This window comes from Ambystoma mexicanum, chromosome 4q, assembly GCF_040938575.1.
Source record: "Ambystoma mexicanum isolate Mex_15411 chromosome 4q, UKY_AmexF1_1, whole genome shotgun sequence".
NCBI classification, from domain to species: Eukaryota; Metazoa; Chordata; class Amphibia; order Caudata; family Ambystomatidae; genus Ambystoma; species Ambystoma mexicanum.
Genome location: NC_090928.1, coordinates 1,243,092,785 through 1,243,105,223, shown reverse-complemented (window position 1 = coordinate 1,243,105,223; position 12,439 = coordinate 1,243,092,785). Strand labels below are relative to the sequence as shown.

The 12,439-nt window shown below is 49.9% G+C and overlaps 1 protein-coding gene across 2 annotated transcripts in view; it reads right to left on the bottom strand.

Moving 5' to 3' along the window:
- The window catches only part of LOC138468319 (exportin-5-like), a 2,047,117-nt gene that overhangs the window by 1,641,098 nt on the left and 393,580 nt on the right, over nt 1-12,439 (bottom strand). The window lies entirely within an intron of this gene.

Here is a 12,439-nt window from a genome sequence, read left to right as displayed (position 1 = left end):
TCTACTCGAGGATGTCGACGACGTTCTCGGCGTCGTGCCGGAGGCTCTTGGTATAACCGTTGGCTGTGAAGTAGCCGTGGTTTTCTCTTTTATCGGCGTTGACGATGGCATCGATTCGATCGACCGATGTGTCGAAGAACCCTTCGACAACGGCGTTGATGGTGCCGATCCATGCGTCGAAGGGATATTCGACAACGGCTTCGAAAATGGTGCCTTCTTAACCGACGGCCCGTGGCGCTCTCAGGTGGACTCGCGGCGTTTCAATTTTTTGGGTTTTTCACCCAGGGTATCACCCTCAGTTGTCTTCGGGGGGGGGGGGGTCGAGGCCGCTTTCTCGAAAACGCTTAGCATTTCTTCCTGAATTCCTCCCACTCAACCTGAGAGCTGTGTTTTGTGGGGCAGGAGACCCTTTCTGGGGAAACAGAAGATGACGAGGAAGGGGATCTTCGACGTCTCTTCTTTGAGTGTCTAGATCTCGACGAGTGGTGGGAGCTACTTCGAGACCTAGAATGGGAATGCTTTAGATGGCGAGGAGACAATGCCTCGACCGAGGAAACTTTCGAGGAGGTTTTGACTGACTTACTTCTCTCGAGCTTCCCCTTGCGCTCCTTCAAGGCTTTCGCCGTCATGGACATGCAGTTCTCACACTCCGAACAATGGTGCTCGGCTCCCAAGCACCACAAGCAGATCCTGTGAGGATCCGTTATCGACATTTTCTTTCCGCAGTCTCGACATTTTTTGAAGCCGGACCGCGGAGTCGTCGGTTCGGATGAAAAAGCCATCAAGAACGAGTTGGTTTTATCGAGTAAATATAAGAGGTTTATCTGACTGAACGACGATATTCCGAGGCCCCACGAAGCGCGGAAAAACGGAACTGAGCAACGCACGCAGCGTGTGGCTATTTATGGGCATGGTGACGTCGGCGCCGATACAGCGGACGTCAACACGCTGCGTCCTCTACAGAGGGAACATTTCCGAGGCCAGCAAGCTGGAGACGAATTATCCAAGAAAAGGAATACGTCGGAGGACACAATCCCTTCGAAAAGACATTACTGCGCCGCACTTCGCGCTTAACTACCATCCATCATACGCTCCTCCGTCCATATTCCAAGCAGGCGCCTGATCCAGGTAGTGCACCCAGCGAACCTCTGTACACCTAAGGGAAACAAGAAAAGACATTAATAGCGAGAAAGGAAAGCAAGGACCTTTAAAGACTGCTATAACCAGACTTACCTCCTTAAAGACACTTGAATGGGTTAGCACCAGTGAAGTTAACTTGGTTGCTTCAACCCGCAGAAAACTACATGCCCCTGCACAGAAGGCAGGACTGAGAGCACGCCAGACATCAAAACAAGGTGAGGAGGGGGCCATCAGGTCGAGTCCAGGGGAGGCTGGTGGAGGAAATTAAATCTGTGCCTAAGTCCAGTTCTCCTGTGTTTTCAGGCCCGCCCTCCATAGAAGGCGCGGCCAGAATTGGGAACGTCCAGAGCAAATCCGGCAACCAGGGCATACGAGCGTCCCCGTGGATACCAGGTGAGCGTAACAAGCCACCTTCAGTGAAGTCTTACAGAAACGCAATGTACCTTTTTCTTTTCACCCATCAAAATTTGTATGCCTTTTTCAATTGCTTAAGACTCCAGTTCACTACCATGCACCATTAATTTTACTGCATTACTGGAAACAACTCGCTGTTTTCACCATGAGCGATATATACAGTCATTACATTTCTGTTAAGTGCTATGCACTCTCAATGCTGATCCCCTCAGAGAAAACAGATATTTCCAGCAGTACGCAAGTAGCTTACTGTTTCAAATTGAACAGTTGGAACATTAGAAGCATGCCTAAGTTGGCTGTTGGCTACCACAGTCAGGCTAAAGGGTAAGAGCAGATCTTGGTTTTATACTCTTGTAAATTACGTCGGAGGTGTATCAAAAATCACTATTTGTGACACAAATAGATGTATAATTTACTGCGATAAATCACTGGGTAGCATCACTTTTCCCAAAGGGAAGCCCCTTCCCATGAGGCCAGGAAGGTGAGGCGGGTACCAGATAGACCCCTGGGGTGGTACTCAGCAGGAGGATCTCAAGAGGAGGATTTCCCCCTGTGAGGTGGAGACGACTATCCGGGTAGAACGTGGTATGATCCGCTCCAATATAACTTACCTAGCGCACCCTTATCCTGTCATCCCATGTACATGTGTCATGTAAATAGAATCACAAGTAATGGGGCGATGAAGAACATAGGTGACCCAAGGGAGAACCATGGTATAAGAACTGGGACTAAGAAGAGTCAAGGGAGACCTATAAAACACATACTGGGAAGAGTTGGAAAGGCGGAAACATGAAGAGCCCTCCTGGATCCACTAGTGAACATTCTAGTGTTTCCCAAATTCCGACGGTCAAGACCCATTAAAAAAATAAGAGGGAATACAGGAAGTAGAGAACCAGGATTGTAGAAGCTTGCTGGACAGGAGAACAGAATAGACTGTTCAGGGTGCTTACCTCATGACGGCAAAGTCCTCTTCTGGTCGGCTGAGGACGGACCAAAACGCAAGGGCGTGGAAGCTGGTATCCAGATGTGCAAGGTAGCTGGAAGGCGCGATCGAGCAGAAACGTGCATCATGCCAGCACGCATATGATGCAGAGAACGCAGCAGCAACCCGAGAGGCCAGAACATCTGCATAGAGCCTGCGAGAGGAAGCAGGAAAGGCCAGGAGCAAACAGAGTGTCAACAACCGCCCTGCAGGTACAAGGGTTTCCAGAACAGTTGGTGGTGCACTAAAAACACTTGGAAGTAATGAAACTCTGGTCTGGGGCCTGCACCCAAAGAGCAAGATCTTTATCTTCTTTAGCGCAGTACCTGGCGGGAAAGTGAACCAGGTCTGCCAGAGTGAAGCAGCAAGGAAGCCCTGGTCTGGGACCCGCACCCACATAAGACGAGGAACCCAAATCCACTTCTTCCTCACCATACCTGGCAGGAGAGTGAAACAGGTCTACTGAGTCGAGAGGATTGCATCTCTTGGGTCTGAGACACACCCATAAGACTGGGAAGCCAAAGTGAAAGCCAGGCCAGGGGAGAGGAGTCATTCCCTCTGGTATTGTTGGACTGGACCTACACCAAAGAGAGAAAGCCAGGGGAAGGGAGTCATTCCTCCTCGAGGTGGTACACTGTGGAATTGGAATACCAGGAGAAGGGAGGCTTTCTCTTGGGACATCCAAACCAGGTGAAGGGAGTCATTCCCCGGGTTCTAGAAGAACAAGTTACTCTCTTACCTGGTAACGTTTTTTCGATGGGATGGTCCGACGACGCATTCCATATCTATGACAGTAATCACCGCAGCTGTGCTGCTTCAGAAAATCTTTCGCCGTCTGCGTCCTGCGTTGATAACGTCGATACGCCGTCCTCGAGGACCTCCTCCGACGGACCACGTCACCAGATGTTATAAGTAGGACGCCCGTAGCCTCATTTGTAGTTTCTTCCCAGAACGTGTGGCACCAATTGTCTGCCAGTATGATCACAGAAAGCCTTGCGGAAACGTAAGCTGCAATCGCATAAGAAATTCTGTAGCAGGGTAGGCAGGGAGGGAGCGATATGGAATGCGTTGTCGGACCATCCCATCAAAAGAACGTTACCAGGTAAGAGAGTAACTTGTTCTTCGAGGGGATTGGGTCCTCCGACGTATTCCATATCTATGACAGACTCCCAAAGCAGTACCGACGTAAGGAGGTGGGAGAAGAATTTAGAATATATAAATTTAGAATGCCCAATCAAATTGCAGAGTAAAAAACCGCCTTGACAGATCCTGCCCATGGATAGAATCGAGGGAGTAGTGACGTACAAAAGTATGGACCGAAGCCCAGTTGGCTGCATCACAGAAGTTACGAATAGGAACACCCCTCTGCAGGGCAGTAGAGGCAGCCATACCCATGGTAGAATGGGCCCGTAAGCCCACCGGAAGGTCCTGACCCGCCAAGCGGTAACATTCAGAAATTGCCAAGATAATCCATTGAGACAAAGTCTGCTTAGTAACAGCTTATCCCAAACGCCTACCAGTGTAACCAATAAAGAGCTGATCGTCTACTCTGACCCGGGACATGCGTGAAATGTAAAAGCTCAAAGCTCTTCTAGGATCCAGCCTATGGAGCCTCTCCTCTTCTTTACCAGGATGTGGGAGGAGGATAAAACGCCGGAAGAATAACCTTCTGGCTCAATTGAAATTCCGACACCACATTTGGAAGAAAGGAAGGACGAACTTTAAGGACAACCCTGTCCTTATGAAACACAGTGAAGGGTGGCTTAACTGAAAGTGCCTGTAACTAAGTAACCGCAACTAAAAATACAGTTTTAGGGGTTAACAGTCTCAAAGGACAAGAATGCAAAGGCTCAAATGGAGCACCCATTAGAAACTTGAGAACAATGTTCAGATCTCAACCGGGCACCTGGAAAGGTGCGGAGGGAACACATTCGTGAGCCCTTTCAAAAACTGAGAAATTATAGGGATTTTAAAATAAGAACACTCCTCAGACGAGCGCTTAAATATAGACAGCGGCGCCAGGTAACCTTTTATGGTACCCACTTGCAGGCCCCTGTGGGCCAAAGAAAGCAAAAAAGACAAAACCACAGGAATGACAAGAAAAAGGATTCACATTCTTAACCCTGCACCAGTCGCAGAACTTTCTCCAACGGCAACGGTACAGGGACTTTGTTGCCGGCCGTATGGCCGAAAGCAACACCTCCATCACGTCTTTCAGAAGCCAAGCGTGAAGGTTGAGGGATCGGACCTCTGGATTGAGAACCTGACCCCCCTCCCGTGAGAGCAGATGGTCTCGGTAGGGAAGACGACGTGGAGGGCAGATGGACAAGTCGAGAAGGTCCGGGTACCACGTCCTCCAGGCCCATGCCGGAGCAATGAGGATCATCCGGGAACCGAACCTCCGCAGCACTTGCGGGATGACGGGGACTGGAGGAAACGCGTACAGCAGTGGGAAGGACCACTCCACCACGAACGCATACTCTAAGGCTCCTCTTGGAGGAAATTCCCGCAAGCAGAATCGTACGCACTTCCGGTTGACACTGGAGGTGAAGAGATCCACTTGAGTGGTCCCCCAAAGGCAAAGATCTCCAGGAGAATCTCCTGAGCCAGCTCCCACTCGTGAGAGGTCGCGCTCTGCCAGCTCAGAGCGTCCGCTGTCACATTTTTGTCTCCGCCAAGATGAACTTCTGAGATCGAAATTTCCTGCTGGATGGCCCAGAATCCCTGCACAGAAAAAGTGACCCTTCCCCCCCCCTTTTTGTTTAGGTAGTGCATGGCCACTGTTGTCTGTCAGAATCAGGATATTCTTTCCTCGCACAGTCGGCAGAAAAGCCTTCAGGGCAAGCCTGACGGCCCACAGCTCCACAAGATTGATATGGAGTCTGGACTCCGACGGAGACCAACGACCGTTGACCGTCAACTCCTTGGCATGAGCTCCCCATCCCGCGAGGGATGTGTCCGTCACGATCGTCACCTCCGGCCAGGGCAGCCAAAACGGTGCCCCCCTCATCAGATTGCCTTCGTCGGTCCACCACAGAAGGCCCTGGGCGACCAAGGGTGGCACCTGAACGGGGTCCGACATCCTGCCTGAGGACTGTGACCACTGCATCTTGAGGGCCCACTGCAAAGATCTCATCCGCAGTCGAGCCTCCGGCACCAGAAGAATGCAGGATGCCATGAGACCGAGCAGCCTCAAGAACTCAAACGCCGGGAGACTCTGGTCATGTCGAAACTTGTGTGCTATCTGCTGAATGTGAAGAGCCCTCACCTGGGGAGGAAAACACTGCCCTGGGGAAGTGTTGAGCACCTCTCCGATATACTGGAGCCGCTGAGTTGGCGTCAAGTGGGACTTCTTTAAATTGAGGGAGAAGCCCAGCCTGTGGAGGGAGTGGCAGGTGACGGACAGATGATCCGGGACTTGCTCGGGAGAGCTTGCCCTGATCAACCAATCGTCCAGGTAGGGGTAGACGTGAATCCCCCCTTGCCTGAGATACGCTGCCACCACCACCATGAGCTTGGTGAAAACCCTCGGGGCGGAGGTCAATCCGAACGGCAGGACCCGAAACTGAAAGTGCGAGTCGCCAACCACGAACCTCAGGTACTACTTGTGCTTGGGATGGATCGGCACATGAAAGTAAGCGTCCTTGAGGTCGAGAGACACCAACCAGTCCTGAAGTTGAAGGGCCTGGAGGACTTGAGAGACAGTAGCCGTGGGCTATGATCTCCAGAACTCACACATCTGAAGTAATGGCACACCATTCTACGAGATGCTGCGCCAGCCTTCCCCCAACCGGCGAACCATGGGACATGGCCTCATGACTGAGTTGTAGCGGCTGCGGCAGTGCCCGAGGGCAAAGAGACAACTGCCCAAGCGGCCTTGGCACCTCGAGTACCTTGTTTTCCACCTCTGGCACGCCTACGATGGCCCCTTTGACTTGCAGCCCCTCTCGCTTTACTAAAGGAAGAGTAATAACAAAAGGAACCTCCCCTCCATTTCTGTCCCCTAGGACGAAAAGGCAGAGGTTGGCGAACTGCAGCGCTCGACTTAGCTGCAGCTTTGGAGGTCTGCAACCTCTCAAGGCTCTTGTCTGCCTTGCTGCCAAAAAGATGTTCACCATCAAAGGGCATGTTGAGGAGCCGAGCTTGCACATCAGGAGCAAACCCCGACTTCCGCAACCACGCAAACCTGCGTATCACGGTGCTCGCCGCCATGGACCAGCTGACACGATCTGCCATGCCCAGACCCGACTGAACGGACTCTCACATGGCATCCTTGCCATCCTGTATAATAGCCAGAAAACCATCCCGTTCGTCCCCTTCGGGAATATGTTCAGCCACTAAGGAAATACAGTTCCACAGAGTGTGCGTGAAACGAGACGAGGCACATACCGAGTTGGCTGCCTGAAGAGCCATACCCCCTGAAGAAAACACTTTCTTCGCCCAACCATCAAAACGCTTGTCGTCCCTATCAGGAGGGACGGTAGGATACGACGCCTGCTTTGCTGGGGCTGTAGCCGCCTGCACCACCAAACTCTCCGGAGTGGGGTGCGTGGTCAAGTAGCAGGGGTCGCTACTGGCTGGACGGTATTTTCGCGGCAAAGACTTGCTCACTGCCGGGAGACTCTCCGGGGCAGTCCAAGCCGCTGCCACCCTTCTATGCAAGGCCATATGGAATGGCAGTACCGGGTCAGTGGGTGGACCTTGGTCGAGGATATCCGGCAGGTCATCCTGCACAAAATCTACTGGGGGCGCCGACCACCCCAAGTAGTCCGTGACCCTCCACATAAGGCGCCGGTACGATGACTCGGCATGGGTGCCAGGCTCAGGCCTACAGAACTCCACCTCCGGAGAGGTATTCAAACCGCTGGCGTCGTGCATTGACTGACGGAGGTCCTTAATCTGGCTATGACCAGAAAGAATCTCATATGGTACTGTGTCAGGAACCAACCCATCTTCAGAACCCTCTTACACCTCAGAAATATAATCCATAGTCTGGAAAGTGGGCACAGAATAAGGGAGACATGTTTTGCCTGAGCCAGAGCCTTTCTAGGGGGTTCCCCCGTGCCAAGGGGTACCTCTGACACAACAGCCTCGAAAGGCGTCGACGGAATCGGCGTCGAGTGTGGCGCCGACAGCATCAACGGCTTCGACACAGGCCTCGAGGCCGGAGCCCCGAGCGTGTCTCTCGACAGCCTAGGTGTCGATGATGTCGACGACTTCCTCGGAGACGGGGCCTCGAGAGAGAGTTTGTCGACAGCCTCGGCACCGCAGGCGTCAATGTCTTCTTCAAAGACTTCACAGGTTCACGCGGTCTCGAGGGCGTCGAGGACCGGGACCTGGAACGGGCATGACTAGAACAATTCCCCTTGTCCGAGCAGGACCTCTCCCGCGAATCGTGCCGACCAACCGAGCCCAAAGGCGTACGAGCGGTGTCTCTAGTACGGTCACGGCCGACCCCTTTCGGAGGCACAGACGGACAAGAGCCCTGCGACTCAAGAATCGCCAACATTTTCTTACCGAAGAAAGCCCATTCCTCCGGAGACGAACGCTTGGTGGGATAAGCAATCCGCTGACAGGCAGAGTCTTCGGACGAGGAAGGCGACCGATGACGGCTCCTCCGTGAGTGCCTCGAAGAGCAAGAGGAGTGGCGGGACCGAGACCCCTAGACTTAGGACGACGATGCGGAGAGTCTCCCCTCGAATCGTCTGTCGCAAGCCCAGTGTACCTCGACTTCCGGGGCTTGGACACCTTACCGACCGACAGCTTCTTCTTACACTCCCGCCAGGCCTTGGACGTAAGCGACTGGCAGTCGACACAATCATCCGTGTTGTGGGCCTCCCCGAGGCACCGGTGGCAGGTGTCGTGCAAGTCCATCACCGACATCTTGGACTCGCAGTCCCCACACTTCTTGAAGCCCGGAGGTGGGGTGGAAGAAGAGGAAGACATCCCGATAATATTTCACAAACGAACAGGTTCGAAGAACCAAAAGAAAAGAAACTCCAAAGAGTCGAGGCGCGCCGAGATCTCCGAAGCGAGCACGTTCGCGGAAAAAACGGAACTGAGGCTACAGGCGTCGTGCGTCCTACTTATAACATCTGGTGACGTCGGCCGTCGGAGGAGGTCCTCGAGGACGGCGTATCGACGTCATCAATGCTCGACGCAGAAAGATTTTGCAAAGCAGCACAGCTGTGGTGATTACTGTCATAGATATGGACATTATCACGATAGGTGTAGAAGGGAGACATTCTACAGGAACCCAAGAGTGAGAATCAACTTTGGGCAATAAGGAATGTTGGTTTTTTGAACTGTCTCTTTTCACTTCCCGGATTAGGACCTTTGCACTTTTTTTGTTGGAGTGGGATCTTTGTTTGATACCTTCAAAAAGGAACTGCAAACTGGGGAAGCAATTCATTCCCCCGGGCAAATTCCCAACTAGGAACTAGGACTTTGAAACGCTGTCCAGAAGTAGGGAGTGTTTCTTGTGGACCAGGTACATTTATTACCTTTTTTGTTTAGTTGAAAGTGTAAAGGAACAGGTGTAGTATTTTTGACACAAGACGGTGGACTATTAAGTTGAACGGAAATTCTGACTGGACCCTTCTTAGTTTCGTTGAGGCAGGGAAACCCATCTTAGAGTTAGGTATAGTTAGGGTTTCCTTTTCTTTTAAGTTAAGTAAAAGTGTATAGCCAAAAACATGTCACCAGTGTGTGTCTCCTCCTTCTGCACCCTTACAGTACATTCAAATGAACTTTTGACATTATTCAAATACATTAATTTAGAAAGTTTAGGACGTAACTATTCCATGTGTATTCACAAAGTCATATTGCCCTAATGAAGATGAGACCTTGAGTAGAATGCATTCGGTCATTCGTCAATACTAGTAATTACAAGTAGGCAAGATGCAACAAAAAGCAATATCATAAGGAATGCAACACAGACATGTACAGACTATTTGTAATGAATGGGCAAGAATCAGCAATATTTCTAAGAATGTAACAAGTATGTAGAGATTCATTTTGTAAAGACTAGTACTGTAATGTTTGTTGAATTTATGAATAAGAATGGACTTAAAATGTATATGAATATCTAATCTGTCGATTTACATGTGTTGAATCTTTGTACTTCAGTCATGCATAGTTATGCACAATTACCTTAATCATTTTAGAAATATAATTCTTAAATACTACGTTAAGTAATGTGACTATACTAAAGGTTTACTTCCTCTTTTTTGTCAATAACTGAAGTAAATGGATTTATTCGAATTAAGGTACAACACACAAAATAATTACCTTCTGAGCAAGGAAATACATATACACACTATATGAACTCAGTATTTACACATGTATAAGCAATCTGTAACCAAGCTGTGAATAACCATGCTGCTCAGGCGCCCTCATACCCTTGGATAAACTAAACTACACTACACATTTGGACTCTGCAGTTCCCTGGTCTTGGAATGATTATAGAGGGACATTCACAGATTATTCAGCAGAAGGAAACAGTTATCTTATTTCCATCTTTGAGCCTTGAACGATCAGGGGGTTTATACAAGTCTACATCAGGTGTATCGCATTGTCTTTTAAATCACCCTCACAAACCTGTATCACTGTTTTTTCCAGCCTTACTGGTGAAAGCTTCAGAAACTGTGAAATGGCTCTCCGATGCAGTTAGCTAAGTCGCCGGCATCACTGTCTGGTTGTTCCTTAAAATGAAGCCATAATTCGTACACATAATATACATGTGCACCTATTGTTCATCACAACATTGAAAAAATGTAATTTTAATACGAGATACCATATGAAGATTTGCATACACAGGGATTTCACTTTACCGCTCAGTTGAGGTTTGTGTTACTCGGCTCATTTGTGAGCTTTCCCCTCTATAGTGGAGATTCTGTTGAACAGCACAGTAGGATTTGTGGCAGTGACTTATACTTTTATTTTCAATTGAAGTGTGTATTCAATGATGTACAGCCCGTCTTTGCTGCACTGTACGATAATCTACCTGTTATAGGGTATTTAACCACTTAAAGATGGTGGATAAGTTACATAGGATCTAACACAGGTCTTTATGTTGGTGACATTTGAATGAATCGGCTCAGGTGAGCTTTCTCCTCCAAAGTGAAGGTTCAACTGAATAACAATAAAGTAGGAGACTTGATTATTGATTGATTGATTTTATTTTCAATTGAAGTGGTTATTCAGTGTTGTACAGCCTGTTATAGGGTGTTCTACCACTTCAAGACGGTGAAATGTTTACCTAGTATCCAACACTGGTCCTCAAGGTGGAGTGAGAAACCAGAAGGTGTCTCAACCGCTAGTCCTCAGGGATCTGTCATCCAGGTCGCCAGGACACAGCCATCGCTTTAGGATCCAGTTCCTGGGGGTGGATCACCTGGTTGAGGGGTCTTCAGGGAGTGTGAGTGGGACACCTGATGGGGAGACACAGAATCCCCCTCCCTGTAACACCTTCACCCCTCCCCATCCTACCCGGTAGGATATTTGGGAACTTCACCCCCAACCCCCTTTCCCTTCACACACTTTCACATGGATAGCCAGGTCAGGGAGAAAATAATCACACACAGGCATTGTACCCAACATGTCCCACTACTATTGTCAGGCAAGGTCAAGCAATTACTGGTAACCACTCACACCCGACTTCCATTAAACTTCCCCACATGGATAAAAGACGGAGCACAAGAGCACACTGAGCGAAGCGAAGCACACTGAGAAACCTGAAGGTGTCTCCCTAGCTAGTCCCCAGGGATCTGTTATTCAGGTGGCCAGGACACAGCCATCGCTATTGAATCCAGTTCCTGGGGGTGAACCAGTGAGGGAGGATCACCTGGATAGGGGGTCCTCAGTGAGAGGGACATTGAAGGGTGAAATGCAGTACCCCCCTTCTTTCAACACCTTTTTCCCCCATCCTACCACATAGGACATTCAAAACCACTGCCACCCCGCCACCCTTTTCCACCACAAACTCTTTCACGTGACATACCAGAGAACGGACTAACACCAGAGCCGCTAACCTGATATGTCCCAATACAAGGGTCATGTAAAGTCAGGCAATTGATCAGAAAAACACACACACACACACACACACACACCCCACCACCCCCTTGATGGCCATTTCCCCTCTCCACAGGGATAAAAGGTGGAGCAAGAGAGCACAGTATGAGCAAGAGAGCACAGTATGAGCAACGCGAGCACAGCAGACCGCAGGACGGCACAGCTAAAAAGGCACATCATTTAAGAGAATGAGAAAGGCAGCGGGAATCGAGAGGGTGGCGAAGAGAGAAGTGACCTTGCCCTTTTCGTCCCAGACACGCTGAACCTTCGTGGAAGATGACATAAGACCACGAACAATAGCACAAGTGTCTTGCAGCAGATGTCAATGGTACACGGGGCAAGCCTACGCCGATAAGCAAGAGCGAGGGAAACTCCAGTGCCTGTGGTACCGGCCTTTACTTCAGTGAAGCTGAAAGCCAAGCGGTTCATCAGAGCCGGCGAGTCGAGGGGAGAGGCGATAAAAACTAGGCTGTGTTGAATGAGAATTGCAAAGTGGCAAGTTTGAAGCAAGTTCAATGAACTGTTGAAAGTGTTAAAGGGAGACCAGCTACAGAGGGAAACCGGCACCACGAGGGTGCTAATTCAAGAGACTGTGGTCGATCCCCATTTAAGCGAAACTACAAATACCAGAAGGCTGTAGGAAAGCCGGCAAAAGGTCAAAGTGGTCATACAGGAGGTCTAGTAAAATCCCTGTACAAATGAAAGACTGATCTACAAATGGTGTGAAAGCAAGGGAAGTGAATCCCGCCATATGAAAAAGCAAGGTAAGAGAATTCAGCAAACAAAAGTGAACGTTAAGTTGGAGTGAGCCCAACCAAGCGATGCTGACGA